The sequence below is a fragment of the Stegodyphus dumicola genome, chromosome 4 (assembly GCF_044657685.1).
Source record: "Stegodyphus dumicola isolate Sdum_Otavi_A_Nest chromosome 4, ASM4465768v1".
NCBI classification, from domain to species: domain Eukaryota; kingdom Metazoa; phylum Arthropoda; class Arachnida; order Araneae; family Eresidae; genus Stegodyphus; species Stegodyphus dumicola.
In genome coordinates, this window is record NC_140771.1 from 50658979 (window position 1) to 50678711 (window position 19733).

At 33.2% G+C, this 19733-nt stretch overlaps 1 protein-coding gene and 1 long non-coding RNA gene across 3 annotated transcripts in view; one reads left to right on the forward strand and one right to left on the reverse strand.

Annotated features, from left to right (window-relative positions):
• Nucleotides 1–19461, reverse strand: part of LOC118198611 (uncharacterized) — a 29061-nt gene extending 9600 nt beyond the window's left edge. The window contains exon 1 of the long non-coding RNA XR_004759823.2: nt 18968–19461. This is a non-coding gene — a long non-coding RNA (uncharacterized LOC118198611). The remainder of the gene's footprint in view (nt 1–18967) is intronic.
• The window catches only part of nemy (cytochrome b561 family member no extended memory), a 151852-nt gene that overhangs the window by 103100 nt on the left and 29019 nt on the right, over nt 1–19733 (forward strand). The gene's annotated exons all lie outside the window — the stretch shown is intronic.

A 19733-nucleotide genomic window follows, 5' to 3' on the forward strand; every position in this document is an offset into this window, starting at 1 on the left:
AATTAGTCTCAAGGATTTATTTTGAAACTGTTGCATCAAATCACTCAATTATTTTTTGTTTTAGTGCATTTAAATTAAATTATGTAAATGAAAGGCTAGGCATTGTGAAAGTCAATTCAGAGTAAAATTTATGTTTCTGTTTGTTATTGTTAGTAGATTTAATGGGCACTGTACTTCTATGCCTGTACTGACTGATTTCAGTTCGTTGCAGACTTATATTTTTTTAACTCTTAACTTTGAGTATTTTTTTTTTTTAATTTGTAGGATAGATTTATTATCTGAAGCTGTGGTTACTGAAGCTTCTACTTACACTCTATAATGTTAATATTTTTGTATAGCAATAAAAATATATTTAGATATGTGCAAATTATTAGGTCTTAAGAAGACTTCACATTTATATATTTTTCTCTTCTCCATCTTTTCGGCTGTGCATACAATTATACAAATACGTTCCGAAATGTTATATGTTTTAAACTCGGGATATTTGCGTTAGCTTGATTTTTTTTACTTATTGCATCAGACTCTAAATAAGCATTCTCTGGTTTATTTTATGTAGCTGCTTATAAAGCTTTCCTTTTTTTTTTTTTTTTTTTTTTTTCTACGCAAAATTTGTCCTCATTCTTTTTCTGAAATCTGCCTGAAATACACAAACTTCTTTGGTCAAACTATTATATTCTAAAGGCAATTTTTACTGTTTACGTTTTGCTGATTTTTAATTAACTTAAATATAGCCTTTATATTAATTTGTTAGTAGAGCATATGATTTTACAGTAAGAATGATGTCAGTGTCATGGAAAAGATTAAACCTTCAAACACAATTTTTATAACAGGCATGGATGCAAATGATGCCACCAGATATGCTAGATAAATGAGCTGTTCCTTGAAACACGTTTTCATTGCCCTCGACCAGTTCCGAAAGGGAAGGAAGTTACCGACAGCAATCCTTCTTTTATAAAAAATCTATTCTTTCTTCGGGGAAAACTACCGCGTAAGATCAAGGGTTAATGAGGAAAAACTTTCATTATGATGCTGTATGTATGTATTACTTTGTTTATAGGTTTTGAAATACTCTTAGACTTGGCTCTCTAAGATACGAGTTTTAAACTTTTTGCTATTTACTTTCTTTTTAACTATGACTTCAGCATACAGACGTGCTGTGTTGTTGTCAATCTTACGATGTAGCTGGAGGAAAATGAAAATATATTCTTCTTTTAAATTTATCAACTTTTTTAATGACAAATATTTTACGTGACTCAAAAGCCTTAGGTAATGCAAAATGATATTGTGCGTGTTTCAGGCTACCATATAAGTACTGCGAAAGCTGATTTTCAAGAGACGCGCATATGTCAGTTAGTAAACTATAAACACAGCTAAAAGCGCAATTTCAGTATATTTCTAGTTATAAGCTGTCCGTGTAAATTTTATGTTTCCATGTGTAACGGTGGAAATTTGGAGTTTCGTTTTTGGGAAGCACAAAAAATTTGCATTGATTAGGATACAGCTTATAAGGTATTTGTTTTGCACAGGCACTACACTATAATTCAATAAACTCAGGAACAATGGACTGTATTATATTTCACTTTAATTCTCATTAATTTACATAGTTCATGGCCACTCGAAGCCACGAATTCTCTCACACGCTCTTAGCTCACAATCTCATGTCACAAACTCCAATAGCTCAAGGCGCATGTGCCGACGCTAGTAATGAAATGCGCGCGCAGGCGCAACATACCGCCCGCCTTGACATGATGTAATCATTCAAAATTAAATCTTACAATAAAAAATTACACAGAGTGACAATACGAAATACAGGTAAATAATTGTAAACATCAAATAATAAAATCAACAAAATCAAACTACTATAATAAGAAAATACAATAATTAATTACAAACATACTTTTTGTTTAATTTGGCATAGGTAAAAGACAAATTTTATTAATTGATCTCTTAAAAATACCTCCTTTCGTTTTCACTGAAACTACTTTAACCTTATTGTCTTTACCTAAGAATATCTCTACGATTCTGCCAAGAGGCCAGTTACATACAGGAACATTATCAGTCTTTAAAATAACCATAGTTCCAACCTTGACATTGTCTTTTTCAAAGAACCATTTAGTTCTTTCTTGCACTGCACTCAAATAGTTATTTCTCCAATACTTCCAAATTGTTTGCACTATTTTAGTCAATTTTTGCCAGCTCTTTAATCTATTATCGTTAACGTTTAAAATATTAGGTTCTGCAATAGCCGTGATAGGTCTGCCTATCAGGAAGTGGCCTGGTGTCAAGATATCAAAATCCTCTGGTTCGGATGATAAAGGTTGCAAGGGCCTAGAATTCAAAATGCCTTCAATTTGAGCAATTACTGTAAGAAACTCCTCATAGGTTAGTTTTAAATTGCCTACTACACGTTTCAAATGAAACTTAACAGATTTGACACCTGCCTCCCAAAGACCTCCATGATTGGGAGCTCTAGGGGGAATGAACGACCAATCAATACTCTCACTCGATAAATAATTACCTAATTCATCATCTGGTTTGCTGACTAGCCTATTCAATTTCTTTAATTCTGCATTACTACCAACAAAATTGGTTGCGTTGTCTGAAAATATGCGTGCACACTTGCCTCTCCTGCTGAAAAAACGCTTTAAGGTTGCAATAAATGCTTGACTAGACAGGTCTGTTACCAACTCAAGATGACAAGCTTTGGTAACAAAACAAACGAAAATGCACACATACACCTTGTTAAGGCGACCTGTTCTCTGATGTGGGTATTTTATAAAATAAGGACCAAAAAAATCAACTCCAACACAATTGAATGGAAAATTCGGGCTGACTCTTTCTTAAGGGAGTTGACCCATAAGTTGTTGACAGGGCACTGGTTTTGCTTTGAAACATACGACACACTCATGTACTATTTTTCTACAAGTGTTGCGCCCGTTTAAGGGCCAAAACCCTTGTCTAACAATAGACAGTAAGCCTTGTGGACCAATATGCATGTATTTCTTATGAAACATCACAATAATTAGATTAGTCAACTTATGATTCTTTGGTAAGATTATAGGAAATTTTCTATCAAAATTCAACTTACAATTAGCTAATCTGCCTCCAACTCTTAAAATTCCATATTGATCTAAAAATGGAAAAATACTTCTTACCTTGCTATCTGGAGGTACCTTACCCTCCTTTTCAAGGCTTGAGATTTTTTTTTAAATTCACTATCTTGAATTAGCTTAATCAGTTTAAATTCAGCTAATTTTAATTCTGAGCTCTGAAGAGGACCTGAAACCTTATCCTTCTCCTTGCAGTTGTTTACAAACCTAAAAATAAAACTTAAAACACGAATAATTTTAGTGTAATTGTTACTTAAATTTAAGAAATCCTCAATGAAAGGGTTAGCTTTCACATTAAGAAAAATATTAGAGTCACTAAGGATTTTAAGTTCGTCTGGAAAGTCCTTCACAATGACTTCCACTGGAATCTCTCTATTTGGGTAGTCGTCGTATCTCAGGAACAGAGGGCCTTTCCACCACATATCATTTTGTAGAAGTTTACTGGGATCCAAACCTCGGGATATAAGGTCACTCGGATTCTCCTTTGATGACACATGACGCCATTGATGACCATTAGTCAACTCTTGAATTGTTGCCACTCGATTTGCAACAAATGTCTTCAACTGGTAAGGCTCCTTTTGTATCCATGAAAGCACGATCATGGAGTCACTCCACAGATAAACGTTGTTCACAGAAATCTCTAATGCAGATATTACTCTAACCATCAACCTTGCAAGTAGGACTGCCGCACAAAGCTCCAGTCTCGGAATAGTAACTCGTTTAATAGGCGAGACTCTGGATTTACTCGTCACTAGCCTTGTCTTCACTTCTCCATCTCTCGAACGGCACTTGCAATATATGGTTGCTCCGTATGCTACCTCAGAGGCATCTGCAAATCCATGAAGTTCCACATAGTCTACTTCTGCAATAAGAATAAACCTTTCAATTTCTATTTTACTTAAAACTTCCAGTTCAGTAGAGAACTTCTTCCATTCATCAGCTTCCTTTTTTGGTAGTGGTTCATCCCAATTCAGCTTTAACAACCACAACCGTTGGAGGAATATTTTGGCTTTACTTATGATTGGCCCTAGTAAACCAATCGGGTCAAACAATCTTGCAATTGTGGACAATATTTGTCGTTTGGTAACAACTATGTCATTATCGAGTTTCACTCTAAAACAGAAACAGTCTCTTCTAGACCTCCAAGACACTCCAAGTGTTGTAGATTCTGCTTCATTAGGAAAGGAATAGGAGTGATCTTCTTCCGCAAGTTCAGCATGATTACTGCACCACTTGTGCAGTGTCATTCCTGCACTCTTCAGTATTGCAGTTAACTGAGATTTAAGTTCCTTAGCTGTACTCAAAGATTCCGCTCCACTAAGCACATCATCCATATAAAAATTTTTAAGTAAGACTGGCGCAGCTAACGGAAATTTTGGACCTTCATCAATCGACAATTGTTTAAGAGTTCTCATAGCTAAGTATGGCGCACTAACTGTACCGTAAGTCACAGTATTAAGCTCGTAGATTTTCACAGGTGCATCATTTTCTTTTTTCCACAGGATTCGCTGCAAGCATCTCTGTTCAGGGTTAATTTTAATCATTCTATACATTCTTCTAATATCCGCCGTAAATGCGAATGGGTACTTTCTAAATCTAAGCATGATTGAAAAGAGATCATCTTGAATAACCCCTCCATTACGTTGTAAAGAATTTAGCGAAATTCCATTTGATGTCAAACACGATGCATTAAACACTGTTCTCAATTTAGTTGTTGTTTTTTGAGGTCGGTATATCCCATGATGTGGCATATAGTACACTACCTTAGGCTCATTTTTCTCTTTAACCTCAGTCATATGCCCTAGCTCTTCATACTCCTTTAAAAAATCCTGATACAGACTCAAACATTTAGGGTCTTTAACTAATCTTTTCCATAGGGAATTTAATCTCTCAAGGGCAACATCCTTTGAATTTCCTAAGCAAATAGGATCTTCCTTTAGTGGCATTGTTACAATGTATCTCCCTTCTTCATCCCGCTTATGAGTTTGCACATAATGTTCTTCACATATTGCTGTTTCTTTATTTTTTGGAATGGCTATTTCAACATTCTCTATTTCCAAAAATTTTCTCATTGTTTGTTTTAAGTCATTAGATGTTTTCATTAACCCACAATGTACGCGGCTCTGTTCTTCTGATGTAACGCTTCCCGACACTATAAACCCGAACACGCTGTTTTGTAAAATAAGACCCGTGTTTTCATAGCGAATTTGTTCAGATTTTAATATCTCAAAGAAAACCTCAGCTCCTAAAAGCATCTCTATACATTCTGGAACATTAAAATTCTCATCAGCTAATTTTATGTTACAAAAATCCTGCATTTTAATATCAATTTTCCTTGAAGGAATCAAATCTTGCGTGATTTTTGGTACCACTAATAAGTCTAAATGTGTCACGTAACTTTTATCTTTATTGCTAATGCATGCCGAAACTTTTTTCCGAATTGTAAACAAGGAATCATTTAATCCGGAAATCGCAATGTTTACCTTCTCATAATCAAAGTTGAATTTATTCGCACAGTCTCTGCTTATGAACGATGAAGTACTGCCGCCATCAAGTAATGTTTTGATTGGATGTAGCTTACCCATACTATCACTAATAAAGCAAATAGCCGTGCTCAGAAGAACACTTTTTTTGGATCTGTTTACACTAGTCGCTGTAAGTAGAGTATTACCGCTGTTAGGCAGAAAGTCTGGCGCTAGGGGGGAAAGCACACTGGAACTACTCGCTGTTTCGTTTTTATTTTTTTCCTTCTCTTTCAATGATTTATTTTCTACTGGAAAATGCAGTGTCATGTGGTGTCTTTTCCCACAAACGGAACACGAAAACTTTGATTTGCAGTTTTTGACGGAATGGTTTAATGCTAGGCAATTAAAGCATAATTTATGACTTTTGATGATTTCAACCCGATCATTCACCGGTTGTCTCAAGAAATTTGGGCATTTTGCCAAAAAATGATTCTCCTCACAAAGAACACACTTTAAGCCTTTTACATCGGCAAGGAATACCTTTGAAACATTTTTCGACGTTTTGTAATTGTTACGAGATTTTTGAAAACTGTGCACACTTGCGGCAAGGGACTTTCCGCGAGATGTGAAAAATAAATCTGCTTCCTTAGCCATTTGTTGAGGCAGAAACCAACTTTCAGCTTGCCTTATAGAAATATGGGCTGACGTTTCTCGATCTAATGTTTCAAACAATTTGTCTGATATTATTAACTGCTTCAGAGTTTCAAAATCAAACACTTTCCTCAATTTTAAGTAATATTCGAAATTTGTGGTTAATTGCGACACGAACTGCACATGGGACTCATTTAGGCGTTGAGCCTTTTTAAAATTTTCTAAAACAATTTGTGGTGTAGGTTCGAATTCTTTTAAAATAATAGCTTTTACTTTTTCATAGTCACTTAGCTCCTCATCTCTAATATACACGATAATGTTCGAAGCCCGTTCCCCTAACAAGTTTAACAATATTTCCGCTTTAGATTTCTCAAGCACATTTTTTGTCGCGAAAGCTCTTTCTAAAGACGAGAAAAAATAACTCCAGTTTTCAGGTTTACTCGGAACCTTCAATGTTAGTGTTCTTATACTTTTAATAAGAGATTCTAAGGAATCGGAACTTTCTCCTTTACTTTCGGTTTGATCATTATTAACACTTTTTGTTTCAGCTCGCAATCGAGCAATTTCCAGTTCTGTTTTAGATCTCTCTAATTTAATTTGTTCTAACTGTAATACTTTAGCTTCTTCAGATTTACGATGCTCTACTATGGAATTACCCAACTCTATTACCGAATTTGGATCGGATTTAAAAGCTTCACTACTTTTAATCGCTAAATTTAAATCTGTAACAGTTATCTTTTCACTTAATTCTATATTCAGTTCTAAAGCCAATAGCTTTAAATCCTCTTTAAGTGCACCTTTTATCAACATTGTACTCTTAATGAAATAACACAAGATAATAAGTAATTCTTCTCAATTACTTAAACACAGTAACACAGTATATAAATACTATAAATTTTCTCAAAACTCTTACACAGTATCTTAAAATAACAAAATGGCACTTTATTCTTAAATCGAAACTGCTGACTTACTTGTTACTTGTATATAACTCATAATCCATAGATCTCTGGCCCATGACGGACCACGATGTTTTGCACAGGCACTACACTATAATTCAATAAACTCAGGAACAATGGACTGTATTATATTTCACTTTAATTCTCATTAATTTACATAGTTCATGGCCACTCGAAGCCACGAATTCTCTCACACGCTCTTAGCTCACAATCTCATGTCACAAACTCCAAGAGCTCAAGGCGCATGCGCCGACGCTAGTAATGAAATGCGCGCGCAGGCGCAACAGTATTTCTCCCGCTTTCTTGGCATGCCTTCGTGGTGTGGTGGTCTGCACGCAGGGCGCGTCTTCCAGAGGTCCGCGGCTTGATTCCCGGCGAAGGCGTTTGCTAATTTTTCATCTCTCCTACTTTCAAAAAATACTTAATGTCTCTACAAGCTAAATATATTACAGTACTTAGAAGAACTGATACGCATATAAGGAGGACTGCATAAAAAAACAAGGAGAAGCACTTTCAAGTAAAATACTTTTTATCGTTAAGTATAAATTTCTTTCACCTTTCTTATATAATTCATTTAAATAAATAATTTAGAATTTTGATCGATTCCACGTAATTAGGGCTGCTGCTTAGTGGAAATGTTACGGTACTCATAGAGCCAGCAGTTTACGCACTTTTTCCTCATTTTTAGAGCAACTGATTTAGGTATCTGTTGCAATTAATTTATACATTTTTACTCGTAACTTACACGACATGTTCCTGCCTTACTAACTATGTTTCGTATATTAAAAATAATAAAAATAAAAATAAATAACTAAAATAAAATTAAAATTTTTAATGGCCTCTTTCGAAGGAATCAAAGATATAAACAAGCCTAGCTGCACAGAAATGATTCTGAAGATAGTTCAATGCATTTACTATGACTGATCTAAATCATGCTGGTATTTATCAAAATAGCATATGCGATTTAACGAGTTTTCCTGATTAGACACTTAAAAACGCCTGCGAAGTAGACTGCTCGCCGCTTATGTCCTTGCTGTGAAGGGCAAGCGTTGGCCGAAAATGAAAGAATTTACGACATGTAGAACGAAGAGCTTAGTAATTCTTACCTTGAAGTGTGCATGAAATAGAGCTGACATTTATGTGTGTAAATTCTTTAGCCCTCTCAGTGCAAATCGATTATCCGTAGAGATTGTGATAAGAATAATACCGGAATGCTTTTGCCACTAGTTGTAAGCGTTGTGTTTCTTGCTACTATTAACATTATTGCTAGTGGGCCGTGTTTAACTTTTATGTTGTGTAAGAATTTGCTTATGTTGTTTACTGTACTATTGTTAAATTCTTAATGTTTCTTAATTCTTAATGTCTATGATTAGTTTCGCTCTGTTGCAAACTTTTGCAAAAAAATTTACAGATTACTTCTGATATAAATCATGTATGCATACGAACTTGTGTTTGTACTCATTTTACATTTTTATCTATAATATGAATCTATAAAGTCGTTGTATGAATACTGACGTGCTTCATTCATATCCTGAATCTACTTGCCTTGAATATCTACTTGCCATTTTTATGTTAAAAATTTTGCTTTGGCCTAGCTTCTTTTGTAATGCCGAAATTATCCCTCGTCTCGAGTTCTGCTCCATTTAACCCGGTTTTCTAGGTATGTTCTATTTCGTTTTAAATATTGATGAAGTGAGATAATTCTCTCATTGATAATCAAAATTTATCTATTTTGTAACTTCTATAATGGAAGGAATAAAATGGGTCTCAACAGATATTCTCGTCAAATATCTGTGCTCAGATGTTCTTTAAACTACTGCAATAATAATAATAATAATAATAATAATAAAAATTATAAGTACCGATCATATAAGACCGAATCGATGTAATACTTATAAGAAGAAGAATGAGCAAAAAACGTTTATAAACTTTGAAACAGAAATATCACTTTAGATGCTCCGCACACATAAATATCTAAGTAGCATTTTTACTTCCTATAAAAGTGATATCATTCCTGCAGAGTAATTTACCCCTTTATCTTATTACCTGCCATAATTGTAATTTCAAATTCCTCGCACCATACATAGCAATAGCACTTCTGCCACAAGGAAGCATAGGATTCTTGCTTTGAAAACAAGATTTAATTATCAATCAATAAAAAAAATTACTGAAACTTTTCCTCAAATAAATGAATAGACAGCGAATAAATAAAGAAACATTCAAAACCATATTTAAAGCATAGTAAGCTTATCGCGAAAACATTTTCCACAGTTAGCTTTGCAAATTTTATGGAATTTTCTTAACTTTCACGAATATCAAAACTTTCCATCGATACCCAATAAATCCGAGGATTTCAGATTTTTTCCCATATATATATAGGCAATTGCTCATTTTTCATCATCCCTGCTTCTAAAAAAAATCCTAATGTCTCTACAATTTTTTTTAAAATTTCTGTTTTAATTGCTAGATTACTTTTCATATTTAAATGATTTCAATATTATGTTTCATGAAAATTTACCCGAAAAATACATTTCAGAATAATTCTTTTCCCCAAATCTAATTTTTTATTATCCTTCAATTTTGGGTAGACTTCCGGAATACGAGAAACTGCCTTTTTCCAAAGTTACATTAAGTCATCGTTCAGCATCTGTGAGTACTGGGAAATGATTTCATGTTTAAAAAAAATCCTTTTTCTAAATTTCATTTTGTATTACTTTATGAAGAAACATGTGTGTGCAACTTGATATATCAAAATAAGGTCCATCTGGATGGAAACATTCATCTCATACAATAGCAATGACTGCATTGAGTACTTTGTAAATTTCCGGTACCATGCCAAAACCTCAAACCTGTAGCATTTTTTTTCTTAACATGTGCGTTTACTTTTTATGCTGTTTGTCGGTATTTTGTATTAAAACACAAATTTATATTTTATATGTAGTGAATGAGTACTATATCATAATTATTGTTTAGAAGTCGTAATTTCTAAATACCAAGACCGCCAAACCTTTAAGGATAATTTTTCAAAGTTACGGTTTTGCAAATTCGAGATTTTGGCACGATAACGACAAAATACAAATTTCAATTTTGAAAATCTGTAACATAAAGCTTATTTAGTTACGAGCTAGCTGTTTGCGTAATTTCATCGCGTCTGGTAATTTTTTCCCACTTGAACTGATAAAACAAATCCTCGGCCGCTAAATTTGATGACGCGAGTTTTTTTTCTCTTTCCCGTGACAAAAATTAAAGCTGTATGCATAGTGATCATTACAGTTTGAAGCATTCGAATTTTTTTCAAAGCGAGGTAAACAGCTAACATTTAAAATTAATTTCTACACTTTGAAATTCGTACGTCTGCTAAATAAATAGCATAATTTTTGTTTAGCCAAATATGATACTAGCACACGGCAGTAAACCATGAATTTCAAAACATATTGTTTCGAGAAAAATGCATATAAGGAACTGACATACGTTTGGTTTTGAGAAACTTCGATTTACCACCTGTACATAATAATTCTTTTATGCATTTCTAAGGATTTTACGTCTCTCTCTTTTAGTAAGGAACAAAACGTTGAAAAACAATCTATAAAAATACTTAAAAGTGAAAAAGCATAAGGTGCATGTTAGGATGGTTAATATTATGCTAATGATTTATACTTAAGAATGCCTAAAAATACATTGTTTTCAGTAATCATCTATAGAAACTTGAATTAAAGAACGCCCGGTAAAATTTCTTTTACAGTTAGCTTTTTAAGTACTTTTATGTATGAAACGTGAAAGCTGAAAATTATTAGCAGTTTTTTTTTAAATGAACAGTAAAATCTCTAAGCATTTTCTATTACATTAAACTAGTTTAATTACATTTTTTAAATATTTTGTATTTAAGACAAAAGAGTTCGTGACTAAATATTCCAACGAATATATTTTTTGCGCTATCAACAGACAGATTTTGAAAAGAAACGTAAAATTGCAAAAACTATTCAATATGCACGAAAATCAAATTACTTCTAATAGAGTTGTTACAGAAACTACCACAAAAGTTTCTTAGTTTGAACTCTAGTTAATATTAACCTTAATTAACACCAGATTAACTTTTACGTAAATTTTAATCGCATCTGCATTTTAGCATTTCAGATTGTAAAGAATTTTCTCCTTCCTTACGTACCTTCTTAATGTAGTTAGAAGCACGTTAGGCTATCAATTGGAAGGCCCGGAGTTTAATACCGGCTAGGGAATTGCTGATTTTTCATGTTTCCTACATCGAATAATACCAAATAGTTCTCTACAAAGTAATAAATAATGTAAAAACATAATATACTTAATAAAAATGAAAAGGAAGTCTTTCTAATTTTCTCAATAAATGGATCTCTTGTTTGCATATTTCCTGTTTTCGTAAAATTTCAGATGCCAAAACCTTGTGTGTAATAATTTTCTTAATGCAATCGACAAAAATTCTGATACATTTTAACTTTCTTCTTTGAAAATACCCACATTTCGAGGTTACTTCTATAAGTTGAGTGGTATTATAAATGCAAAGTTCTGTTGTTTTTTATTCACTTTTAATCATTATTTCAAACTGCATTAAGCTAAAAGCGTTCCATGATGAGGACACCAACGGTGCTAAGCTAATATCCTGTCTTCAGAAGAAATTTCATGTGAAGGCAGATTAAATCTTTAAAACGCTGAAAAAGCTCAGTTTCCCAGCTTTCGGTGATAATAATTCCGTTCGAAAAATTTTTGCTTCTATGACACTGTAATCAGCTAGTTAATAAATTCGCTAAATTTTCATCTTCGATTAGAAACACGAACTATTAGCAACACTGGGGGAAAGGGGTGTCATCACAAAACCTAATGCTTTATTCTTCTCATCAAAAATTTCATAGGAGTAATGCATGCACATTAATTTAATGAAAACAAAGAAAGGAAAGTAACATCAAATTGTTTTCTACTATTTTGATTTTGCACGTTTTCTTTATGAGATTCCTTTTTGCTTGGATTTTTTATTTCTTTTTTAAAGTAGCAGTACTGATTAAATTTTATTTTTTGGTAGCTAGCCCATTATTTAAATCAGATGTGCATATAAGCGATTGGAAAATTAACATATCATGTGATTTTGCTTTTTATTACTAGGCAACGTGACATCATACATTTCCTGAGCTTGGATCTCCTTTCCTTATAATACTCACGTAGCAGAATTTTATTTTAATGTCTGCCTTCCATTTTTTATTAAATTTCAAATTGCTTCTAAGCTTTCATTCATGTATGCAATTTAAAGAAGCATCAAATATCATAGTGGCTCTAGGGCTCAGTTCTCCATTTACATTGGAGTCTGACGTTTTGTTTTAAATTTATTAAAAAAAAAGGACAACGTAGCAAAACTTGAATATTTTAAGTATCTTTAAGTCGATAAAGAGACGATGCCTTTCATACAAGAATATTAAAGTACAAGAGTTAATACCTTCCTCCTAAATGAGCCTATAAATTAAAGAATATTATCTGATCTGTAATCTGTTATTGTCGTTCTTCATATTCGGTAACACATCTTCGATCGCAAGATGCAGCCCTTAAGTTCTGTACTACCAACGTAGTGTAACGTAACATATGAGAACGTAACATAGTGTAATTAATCGAGGAATAATTTGGTAATATGTCAAGAATTAGTTTGAATATTTAGTCTCAGTTAAGTACAGTAATATTCAGAGGAATATAGAATATTTAAAAGAGTTCATGGGAATGAAACGAGTCGAGGGTAAAATATTCCAAGACGTTTCTGATCTTTGTATCAATACCCAAGCTAAGCTGCTTGCACAATCTGACAAAGTGAATCTTCACGCTTGCGGCGATGCAAACAATTCAAGAATTTCCTGTGACGGCTTTCAAAGAATAAAAGGGCTGTTTCTCAGCCTGATCCTTTTCTCGCGGCAGTGTTCGAGAATTTTGTTTTGAAACGGCGGACAGGAATCTGCTTCCAGATATGCGATTGGTGAAATCATTTGGATATTTACTTGAATTATCAAAGCTCTTCCCTGATGAGATGATCTCCATTTGAATTATCGAAGCTTGCCTGATGATGAACTTTTATGAATTTATGCCAGGCAGAATGTACTCGTCTGAGCGGCAGAAAGGTGGGGAGGGATATTTTGAAGCAGGCACTAAGTTGATACTAGAAATCATATATCTAAAAAATCCCCCCCCTTTATGTCTGGCAACTGTAACCAGAAAGTTATAAGAACTTCTGTATGTAGGAACCTTTGACCACGTTGTAGTGATCCTTAAATTGGGCACGATGAATCGCCGTCTTTGAAATTGGATTTTTTCTCAATCAGTTCCATTAAGAAGGCTGGAATTGATTGAGTGAAATGAACAACTTACCAATAGATCAGCACAGCTTACCAGTAGAACTGCACAGCTCTGATGAACTGTACAGCTTACTAATGAACCTGTAATGTTTGACTTCATTACAAGAAAACTAAATAATTAAAATAAAGCACCAAACTATTTCCAAAAAATAACTTTACTGTAATAGAATTTGACTTAACTAACAGTAGTAACTGTTATTCTGTAAATATGTTATTCTTCATTTTCTTTCAAATCGGAATCAGAATTTGATACTTCTGATCATTCAACATCCACACCTCAGTCAATATCAGTGTCTGTTTCCCATTCATAGTTTCATTCTTCGGAATCATCTTTATCTTTTCTCTCCCCCTTGTAATATATTGTCTTCTGAGTCAGTGAGAACTTTGAAAAAACAAACTCTTGCATTTTGCAAAGGGCAAAAAATGTGAAAACGGGGTACAAAACTAAAATTCACCTCGCTTTTCAGAGGCTTTTATATGAAGAAATAAAGTGCATTTTGAAAGCGAAGAAATGCGGTAATCAAATTTTTCTTCTGAGAATCAATTACGGCTGATTCTGGTCTTATATGTGACAGATCTTTTTTCAGGTTAACTTGACTGATAACCAGTATTCACCATCTTACTTTGTCTAATAAAAGACACTAATGACTTCCCCGTATAAGGCAAGGATCGTGGCGTATCTCAGAGAGTTTTTATCCTCCAAGGCTTCGAAGCGTAATTGCGTCAAGTCATTTCGGAAGATGACAAATGGCCTACACTACACAGAATATGGAAATATACAAACCGAAGTTTAATGAGACTGTTTCACCAAGCAGCCTGCCGAAGAATTTTAAGTAAGAATTCGATTCGGGTACAATATGTCGACAGAGCCTAGAGTGTTAAGACTACATATCTCAACTTGTATTGTAAAGAACTCTGAAGGGGATACTAAGTTTCGAAGTAAGAAAGTGCCGATTACAGAACTTATGCAATGTATTTCTCTATTCTGTATCATTTTGATGTATATTCCCTTGCAAGTTTCGAGGCGTGAAAATATGAGCATTCGCGCATAAGGCGTTTATAAGCCATTTTACTGTATTCTTTTTTTCCCGTTCTGGATCATGATCTGATGTGACATTTGGAATAGCATTCTAATTCAAGTGAGACGATTGTAGAACTAAAATCTGCGCATCTCATATCTGCAGCTGTGGTAAATACTAAGACTCTTATTCCCAGGTAACATCATTACTGACAGCAGTAGCTGCTGCCCCTTCCTTTGCAGTCGATGGCCGTAGGCAACAAGAATAGTAATGCTTCAGTTATCTCTTTTATCATAGCAGTATATGTTAATTATGCTACTGAATTCTTCTGGAAGCATGTTTCAGGAAAGCTTGTTTTTGCGTTACTTTGAAACATCCTCTCGAAATTACCTCCGAGACATAAAAACTGAGTTAGAAAAGAATTCCATTTTCAAGCGTAGAATGCAAATTCATATTTGGAGAAGAGGGTATTCAATTTACATGCATATCGCATATCACTGCATCCTCTTCAAACTGTTGTGGGGTGGAGGATGTGTTCTTCATTAAAGTTCCACGCATGCGTGAGGATAATTAGTTACATGGAATGCCTGCACATTCGTGGGCGAGCGGAAGCTGTATGGAATAAGGTCAAGCGAGCAAATCTTCCGCGCCTGAGGGCAAGCGGGACGCGTTTACACACTCTAGTTGCTGTGCTTTCGTGTACGTTTCGTTTTTCTTAAATGTATTTTTTTAAACTCACGAACCTGATCTGTGTCTAAGAATGCTGTCAATAGCGGAGAAAGTACGGAGAACTGAACGCTGTGAACCATCTCACTGTCCTCTCTCTGATATTTCTCCACCCATCCAAGCATTCATCTTTTAACTCTCTAATTATAGTACAATTATTAAGGCTAGAGAATGCTGTATTCTTAATTTACACCTGAATGATTGCTAACATATTCTTTTGCTCACAATCCTTTTTTTCTTCTTTAAAAATTTTCCGAGAGAGTATTTCTGGAATACATATCGGTGTTTCTTGAGATTTTTTCCCATACTCGAGTTTGAAAAACTAGACTGCCATTAGTACAAAGGCTCCCCGCGTACTAGACGGTGCGCTGTTATGCCTAGCTTGAGCGTTATGACCACTTGAAAATAACCAAGACTTTGTTTAATAAAATAAACTTTTATTTAAAACTTACAAAATAATTAATGAACTAAAAGTAGAAAAATAATTTATCATAGCTCTATGGAAACAAAAAATTAAGTAATTCTCTTTACAAAATCTATCTACAATTTTATCTCAAGAATAATAAAAGCGTGGGCGCTTAAATAATGAAACCTATTAATAGAATTGCATTGTCAAAAGTGTAAGCAATTAACTTCATAAATTTATCGAGGGAGTTGCCATTAATTTGTAAGATAAAATTATTTTTTCACTTTTAGTTCATTAATTATTTTATGAGTTTTAAATAAAGCTTAGTTTGTTATTTTTTTAAATTTTTTTTCTAATTTTTAATGTCTTAGTGATACGTTTTCACTCAAATTATTAAACTGAAAAACTATTTTTCAACAATGAATAATCACTGTTTTACGTCTAATAGTTGTTTACATCAAATGAATGAAATTATTAAGTGATTCTGCCAAAAAAAGATCAGAAATCGTGTTAAAATTTCTTATAAACTTCATTTAAAATATATTTTCCTCTCTATCCGATGGGACAAACAATAACATACTGAGACTTTTTAATTTATTCGTTGGATGAAGTTATGTACAAAATATCGTTTCAACATTAAATTAAAAAAACATCAAAATACAGTTTTGAAAGACTCGGCTTAATATATTACAACTGTCAGTCATGAGCAGTTATATTTATTGCATTTTTCACTAATTCAAGATCAGTTTTGAAAACATTACTATTCTCTGTTAGGTTCTTTAGATCAAGAATTTTCGTGCCTTCCGAAACTGTTAAGTGTATTTTTTCAGGGATGAGTTTTCATTCGTTCTTCTGTAATTTAGCAATTACATATATGATTTAAACAAAAATAAGCAATAAAGAGTTGCTGTCTTCTCAAATCACTGAGATTTATATATACGATAACGCTGATTTATATCCTTCGTTGACTAATTCAAAATCGAAACAAAAGTTAAATGCACTGACGTAATGACATAATAAACTTGAAACTGTTTCCATGCGAAAGAAAGAATCGGTAGTTTCACTTCTGTTTCGTCGCATATTCAGATAAAAAAAGTGTAAAAATCGTCCAATTAATATTTTTTTCATTCTCATTTTAAAAGAGGGCGAAGTTTTATAAGCAGTAAAAATTTAAAAACTCTGTAACCGATATATGTTGAATTTTAACAATAACAGACGTTAAGTATTGGACAAAATTGAGCATTTTTCAAAATTTTCCAAAAAAAAAAAAAAAAAAAAAAAAAAAAGTCAGAAATTGCATTAAAAATTTCGTACAAGTTTCAGTTAAAAGAATTATCTGCTATATCCGATGGTGCAACAATAAAATTCCGAGACTTCTAAATTGTTCCTTAAACGATATGTGTGTAAAATCGTTTAATACTAAATTTAAATAAATCGAAATCGAAGTGTGAAAATTATCTCTTCAATGCATCTTATTACCATCCACAAATAGTGTGTGTACAAATTTGACTGCGAAAGCTTAAGAGGAAGTTGTTTAAAATTATATGACAAATTTTTGACCATAGCAACAAACATCATGAGGTAACTAAATAAAAGCTTATAAAAAAGAAGGTAACCACTTAAAAGTAGGGCAGCCTTGTTATATAATTGCGTATGTATGTAAATTTGGGCCTATTTAACAAACATATTTATTGCTCACAAAGAGAAAAAAAAAAAGATTTTTTGCTGCGGTGTTCCTGAAAAGGAGCTATTATTAAGTAGGAAAGCAGATATCTTTAGTTTATCTGTCAAATTCGACTCCTATGAACTGTGAAATGAACCGAGAAGTAATTAATAAAACAGACTACACGAAAATAGTATAACTCTAGCGGAAAGGAAAATGACGAAATTTACTAATCGCTCTTTTCACGTTCATGTCCAATTTCAAATTTTCCCTGTCCAGCCAGTTACGGTTTCAGGAAAGTATTAATCGCTCCCGTAGCATAGTATCCTAAAGTGCCCTAATTCTATCTCCCATAAATAGATCTGGACGAATATGGTTCTTTTTCGCCTGGAACTGATACTTCTTGGTTCTCTTATTGTTTGAAGGAAGTCATTTTCGCAATGTTTGTAAATCGTTAAATAAATGCACCATATAATCTCTAAGATTGTTGACTTTATGAACAAATTAGCGATAGCTAAATCTGTTATTTAAGAGGTTTAACAAAATAAAAAAAAGGGAAAAAAAGAAAATTAAAAAAAGAAAAAAGAAAAGAAAAGCTGCCATTTTAATGTGTCTGTCAACTTATTGCGGAAATGATCCTTATCTAAGGTTTAAGAAAGTTTCATTTTATAGCAACTTTAACGCACAAATTGCATCTGTAATGTAAGCATCGATGTAAGATGTTAGAAGATACAGCTGGAATAAAATATACAGTTGACTCATAATGAACGCGATTTTGAACTACGGGTGTCCACTTATTCTGTGATTTGAGGTAATTTAAGAAAACTTACGAATAATTTAAAAACTTTGTTTCATGCATATATAATTTGTATATAAATTGCTTCAAAATTTGCTACCATAATAAATATTTAATTAAAATCGGACAGGATATTATCATTAAATGTTTGCAGACTGCACATGAGCCTTTCTTGCTAAAAGAAATGTAAGGAAACATAATAATGAAAGTTTAAAATACAGCATTATTGGCATGAAATTCATTACATAATATTAATGATATTATGAATATTATGAATCCTTGCCCCTAAATTTAATTTTTTATTACCTTTTTATTTTTGATTTCCAGTTATGCTGTTGTAGATAAAAGCAGACAGAGAAATCATCTTATAAGCACATTATTTACAGATACTAATTAAGATAGTGTAATATTGCAGACCTCCCTCCCCCACCAGTGTAATTTTCTTCACGCTCTTCCTCATATACAGCATTTTGTTAAGAGGTTAGATATTTTTCTTTATAATCGAATGGCACTTTAACTTAAAATATGCGTAGGTTTTAGCATACGACTTATTTAATAAAGCGATGTATCCCTATCACTATTTGAATCATATCGTGCGGTATGGAATGAAAAGAATGCTTTCTCTGAAAGCTGTCTTTTTATTAATATTTTAAGCGAAACTCACGTTACAGTTCAAACTTGTGCACATATGCTGAAATGAAGGATAATAAAGTTTTTATAATTACATATTGTCAAAAGACTTTCATAAAAGTACAAATAAACAGTTTTCCTTATTATAATCATAAATAAATAGTCCTCTAGATAAAGAAGAGTTACCTTTAAGAAGGCGAACCAGGAGCATTTTAAACAAAACAGAATCTCGAAAACATCTTTATGGAAAAAATAAGCCAGCTGCCTATTAAAAATAAACGGATTACTTAATTATAAAGCCATGTTTAAGTTAGGAGCGTACAAAAACCACTGGCATGCAGAAACTTTGCTAAATACAGTAGAAGGCAACATGTTCCGTTTGTGTCAACCATGTATCCGCACTTCCTCTTCGGGCACTAGCATAAATCAGTAACGTTTATCCATCTGGCCGATCCGTTGTGTACACGGGAGTTAAACATAGACACCATTCTCCACCTGCTCCGCCTTGACACGCTACAGCTGGATAGACACTGTTGGGAAAATATACCATTTTTTTTCCAAGGGCTTTGAAAAGGAAACATTTAATAATATTTTCATGCGAGAAATATTTTGTTTCTAATGTGTTAGTGGCTTATTAGGACGTTTTGTACTTATTGTGCGGAATATATCTCTTAATGTAAACTGAATTATTCTGTTTTCATTCATGTGAAGACAAAACGTCAATGCGTAGAGGCATTATGTTTTTTTCGGGGGGGGGAACAATGAAATTGAAGAATGTGCAATTCCGTCGCTGGGACTCGAACCTGGATCTCTCGAATACGCTCCGAGTGTGCTAACCGTTACACCACGAAGGCATGCACAAAGGAGTGAAAAAATACCTTATAAATGAGCTAGTTTAATGTTAATGTCAAATTCTATCTTTTATTTATTTAGGTCACTATATCATCCATAC